Genomic DNA, 6,280 nt, shown 5'->3' with positions numbered 1-6,280 from the left:
TGAAAAAAAGTGAAGACTTGTTTTAAATCAACACTTCCTGCTTTCATTTCAAAATAAATACCCTCAAGCATTTTTTTCTGTGGACAGAATTCCTCCATTTGTTAACATGAGGCTTTTATTCTGAAATATGTGCAGGAACTTGGCTCCATGAATGAATATAGTGCTGGGTTGTAATTCTGGATTATTACTATTATTTACAAATTACCACAAGTTTCTTAACCGTTCTCTGTCTAAAATAAATACACATTATAATTATAATGAAATGAAATGGCCATTATGAAAGGCAAACTCTATGTAGAAAGAAAGGGCTGACAGCAGCGGCTGTAGCAGCAGATATGGAGCTGACATCCAGCTGAAACACAGCTGACAAGCTGGTGTGAAAACCTGACGCCTCGATCACGCAGCCTCCACGCGCTCCTGACGTTCCCAGTGTGGATGAGGCGTTAAGTGTTTACCAAAATGCTTTGAATCCATGCAGGAATATTTCATTATCTAAATGTATATGCACCTGATGTAACTACCAGCAACCATGCAAAAGATTCAAACCATTTTTAGCTTCTAGTGAAAACTGAATGGTCTTGTTTTTAGTCTGTTTCTAATGAAATGTTTAAGAACTGCGCAAACAATGAGGACATTATCATTTCCCCAGCAGTCTTTACAGAAAGACTGAATGCACACACACACACGCACACGCGCACGCACACACACACACACACACACACACACACACACACAAACACACACATACACACACACAGCCTCCACAGTGACCAATGATCATGACATGCACAAAGGCAGCACTGCTTTATGGAAACAGCTGGTTACACTACTCCTCAAAAATCACACCTCGTTGTCACTGTTTCACTTCACATCCAGTGTGCTGAGGAACAAAGCCAGAACACCTACAACAGCCTGAGAACATGTTAATAACACTGTGTGCTGTCTACACCAGCATCATTATTATTCTCCCGTTGTTTAGAGAGAAACTGATGCTTCATGAGACTTGGGTGTTAAATGATGTATTACACGTGAGGAAAAATAACATTGACAGCCTGATCATTTAAACAAATAATAAAACTATAGTATCTCCCGTTAGAAATGAATAAATAAATCAATAATGGGAGAAACGCTGACTTGGCTATCGACTATAACTATTTTTTGCACTCACTCAAACTCCAAAAAACGATATCGTTTTCATAAAGGGATAAATAACAGATGTTACTGTGCGTGAAAATACACAACCGACTTTAATATGGGGGCTTGAATAGTTTGTGTCATTATTTTTCGTTCTTTTTCTAGTTTTGTTGACAGAAAAGAGACTTTACAGGCAGAGAGAAAGTTCAAGCTGGTCGATATATTTGATCCTACTGTAGTGAACCTGTCGTTGCCTTCCTGGAACAGCACGGTGTATGTGTAGCACTGATATATATATCTATATATATCATATAGCCTAAGCCCAATTAAGTCCACATCCAGCGGGTGACAGAAGACTTTTTTTTTTCTTTAGTATTTTTCCTGCAACGAAGGTAAATATATGTGAAACATGTCAAATGAAACCTACCTTTGTGGTTCCAGCTGCTCTTTAACTTGCAGGAATCAAAGAGTCGACTGTAGAAAATGAGCAAATCAAACCCAAAGACCGCGGCGTTCTGCGTCGTCCAGATAGTCTACCACTTTACAGTTCTAACAGTGACAACGATAATGTAGTCAAAAAGTCATAATGTATTGTTAGAAGTTGCTCCGGAGAGTCAGACCGACCGACCTGCTCACTGTGCTCCGTGTGGAGGAGGGGAGACCGGGCGCAGTGGTACCATGATGGAGATGATGGAGCAGCTTTATTGTTGACTATAGGTCAGAGAGGCTGAGAGACATGACTCTGATCTCTTCACACTTTCTATTCCTTAAAGCTGAAGTAGGCGAGATTGGAGTAAATATGATTAAAAAAAGTTATTTTAATAAAACAGTCGCTATATCCTGACAGTAGTACATGAGAATTACAATATGAGGAAAAATTATCATGGAATTTTTTGCCCGATGATGCCAAAAACATTCTGCCTAACCCGCTTTAAAAGATGGCTAAATGCATTGTCCATCTGAGAAAGATATCATGTCACAGAGGCTGTACAGTACATGAGTTTGTGAGTGATTGACAGCTGCCTCTGTTGAATGAACAGCCAATAGGAACGCTCTCTCTCTGAAATGACCTGTGATTGGCCAAAGTCTCCCGTTACGGGCTAGATTTTCTAAAGCCTGAAAACAGAGCTCAAGGTCAAGGAAGGTGAAGGAGAATTCAGAAGGACTTAGGAATGAACAACCGCAGTGTCCAGAGAATCCGACTGTTCTTTCACTATAGGCTCAGAAATTATGATGCGGCGGATGTTAGTAACGCGGGTCTGTTGTGGTGAAACTACAATGTTCTGAAGATGGACTACAAAAGGCGCTTCTTCCCCCCCGTGTGTTCTTAAATAGGTCTTTCAGTGTCAGGCTACTTCACCATCAGTGTGTGTGAAAGAGAGATACCACCTGTCCTTCTGCTGCTGAAACACTTTACATCAACATATAGAAAAGGGTCATCTGACCTAACGTGGACAACCAGTGAAAAATATTACTTCGTTACCAAAGTTGGAATTTAAATAAACAGGAATATATGATAAATATTGAGTTAATTGTTGGAATTATGCTGAAGGTGTAGGATCATATACTTATTCCAACTTCTTTTCAGACATGTAATATTTATTTATGTTGATTATTTGTTAATTAATTGTTTACGGTTCATTTTATTTGTTATTCTTGTTTTGTTTTTTTACTTATTTGTTACATGTTCGAAATAAATAATTAATTAAAAATAAAGTGAAACAAAATGGTTGTCACTGTCCACTCATATTAAACATGAATCCCAATTAGTGTATGCGCGTATGAAAATAATATGCAAGATAAGCATATTGTTTGTTATTATGAACGTTATTATGCGTCGCTTTAAATGCTGCAGCCGCAAGGAATTGTGTGATGTTATTTTCTCTTTTCCTTTGGTAAAGGATGGTCCAGTGTATCCTCTGCTAAAGGAGATAATAAAGGAAGCATTGACGCTCCTTTCCTTAGCATTTGGAGAATTCAAACAGCTCTTATCACGGCTGCTACTGAGGTACTTCCGGGTCATTCCACTCAGTTAGGAACCTTCCTGAGCAAAAAGGACTATTCGACCGCAGCCTGAGTGCAGGCATGAAGAGGAGCAGACTTTGACAGAAATAAATAAGTGGAAATAAAGTGAAACGAAATGGTTGTCACTGTCCACTCATATTTGTCAACATGAATCCCAATTATGACTGAAATATTATGCAAGATAGAAGATATCGTTTGTTTTCATGAACGGCAGAACGGTGCATCGCTTTAGAAGTTGCGGCCACAAAGAACTGTGGGGCAGCATTATCTCCTTTGCTTTGGTAAAAGATGGTACGGTGTATCCTATGCTAAAGGAGATAAGAAAGGAAGCATTGAAGCACCTTTCCTTAGCATTTGGAGAATTTGAACAACTTATTATGGCTGCTACTGAGGTACTTCCAGGTCATTTCACTCCGTTAGGAACCTTCCTAAGCAAAATAGACTTTATGACTGCAGCCTGTGTTTATTTTAAATGCCCATTTCAAGCATGGAGAGACGCAAGGAAACCATGCAAGGAGAGAGGAAATGAGGAAATATGTTTGAAGAGACATGAGACGTCCTTTCCTCTGAAGCGTCACGTGAAGCGACGTCCGTTTCTGGATCAGCTGTCAGTTGGCTTCAACAACTGTTTGTGTCTGAACTGAACTAATACCAATAAAGACACACAGTTATCAGTGGTAAAGCAGCAGCGTTTCCTCTCTGTAGCCTGTTACCTGTTTAACAAACACCTGCACATGAATAACAGCTGCAATCTGTATTTCTACTGTGGACTGAGTCCTGCTTAGAGGACCAGGAACCATCTCTACTGGCACAATATCTTTATATTATTTATTCACTATTAGCGTCTGTATTTGTTGATATTCTGATTGTGAATTCATTATTTAATAACCAAGAATATAACTATGGTGTCTTTTGAACACTGGACATTATTTATTAGGCTGAATGTTTCAGGGAAAATGTAAATGACTCATATCAAACCCGACGCTCAGGAATTATGAGCCTCATGTGACTGAATGGAAATGACAATTAATAAATGTGTATGTTGCTGAGAGATAGACTCTCCTACTCTCTCTGACTTTAATCATATCCATAGTAAAAATGAATGGGGAAAATAACAGATAATGAAAAAGAAAAATCATTCCAATAAATGAAGAAAGTTAATTAAGGTCTGTTTGTCAGGTGTTATGAAGCTCTTTCAGTGTCAGGCTGCTTCAGCCGCAGTGTGTGAAGGAGAGATACCGCAGGTCCTTCTTCTGCTGTTCACACCTACAATTGACACAGATTTTAAAGCTTCAGTAGGCAGTATATTTTTGGCATTATTGGGCAAAATTTCCATACAAACTTTTCAGCATTTTGTAATTCAAGTGTTCTGAGAGAAATCTAGACTTCACCCATCATTTTCAGGCTCTAAAAAAAAAATCTCCGTGACGGGAGACTTTGACCAATCAAAGGTCATTTCATTGAGAGAGTGTTCCTATTGGCTGTGCTCCGGTCATGTGACAGGAACTTGGCGTTCCTTCACAATGGCAGCGGTGTCGCAAACTTTCTCATTTTACAGCTAAACCGTGCACTACAAGATGATTCTGAAAACATTTGAAGTGAGAAATAGGCATTAACGTAACAGAATATTGATTCATATTTGATCAGCGCTGCCTAGTTTGACCGTTTGGTCGGAGTTCACGAGTGATTGACAGCCGGCTCTCATAGACTGCAGCTGGACAGCAGACCTCAGATCAGCTCTTACTGCTTGTTTTCCTCCAGTCTGTGAAATCTTGCAGATGCCGTTAGGAGTACCGGAGGACACAGAGGAACATGATTTTTTTCAGGTTACCTGTTTCATGTACTACTGTCATGATATAGCGACCGTTTTATAAAAATAACTTTTTTAAATCATATTTGCTCCAATCTCGGCTACTTCAGGTTTAACTAGTGAAGGAACTGGCCTTCTACCTCCGAGAGGTCAAGGCCCAGTTACATGCTGGTTAATCTTGTGTGACAAAGAGATTTTCCAAACAGACGGGTTAAAGCATAATAATACAATTTATTCCGAACAATCAATGTTGCATAAGTAAAATAAAAGAGTATACAGATATCTGGATCCAGTCTACGTGTCCCTGACAACATACAGTGCATGGGTCAGTTCGCGAAGTCTGAACCCCGAGCTATCCCTGATCCAGCGTTTTATGGTTTACACAATATTAATATTCATGAGTTATGGCACGTGATGTTTCTGCTGCATGTCTTCTTCTTCGTTATCTCCTTCTGGCTCCGTCCTCTCCTTGACCTTGCAAAAGAAAACAGCACCTGCCTCCTCCCTTTCCTCGCAATCACTCCATTCATAACAAATCCAACAGTCAGGTTATTGTAAGCACTTTTGTACATAATAAATCCAACACTAGATGGTGAATCAGAAGACAACTAAAATATAAAATGTTTAATCTGTGATCTATTTTCACTCCGGTATGAAACTCCAGTGATGTTGAGAGGTAAAGTTATCAGATCAGTCCGATCGGCAGCAGCGTCCAATCAGTAACTGATATTCAATAAGGGGGCGTGTCGGTCGGTAAAAGACTTTCGTGAAGACTGCTCTCTTGTATCCTCGCTCCTCGCTCCTCCGTGCAGAGATAAGAGCTTTGGGACGGTCTTCAAGATGGCGCACCAGAACAACTTCCGGTTCAAGCGAGGAGCGGCGACACGACAAATAAGAGACTTGGGATATACCCTTTGCCTCGCAGACTGTCTGCTCTCCGGCTGGATACTTGAGGTTGGTGCTGCGTGCACATTGAAATCATGACGGAGAAAAAGAAAGTAATTTCCTCTGGATAAAAAAACGAATGCACACGGGGAAAGCACCTGTGGTTGAAACCGCCCTCATCAAGTGGATTGATAATGCCAGGTCACGTAATGCCCCCCCATGATGCACAACAACAAATATTTGGTTATAATAATCATTCGCTTATAGTGATGAATTTGACCAGAACAGACATGATCAATGAGCAGTTTCCACTGTATTAAAGTATGTTTTCTTTAGTGTATAATCACCTGAAAATAAGAATCGCTGTGTTTCCGTTACCTTATGGCCCTTTCATGCAGAACGCAGCAACGGCACCACTGAGTTCTG

The sequence above is a fragment of the Sebastes fasciatus genome, chromosome 6 (genome assembly GCF_043250625.1).
Source record: "Sebastes fasciatus isolate fSebFas1 chromosome 6, fSebFas1.pri, whole genome shotgun sequence".
NCBI classification, from domain to species: domain Eukaryota; kingdom Metazoa; phylum Chordata; class Actinopteri; order Perciformes; family Sebastidae; genus Sebastes; species Sebastes fasciatus.
The sequence above is the reverse complement of the archived record's forward strand: the minus strand, read 5'-3'. Positions refer to the sequence as shown.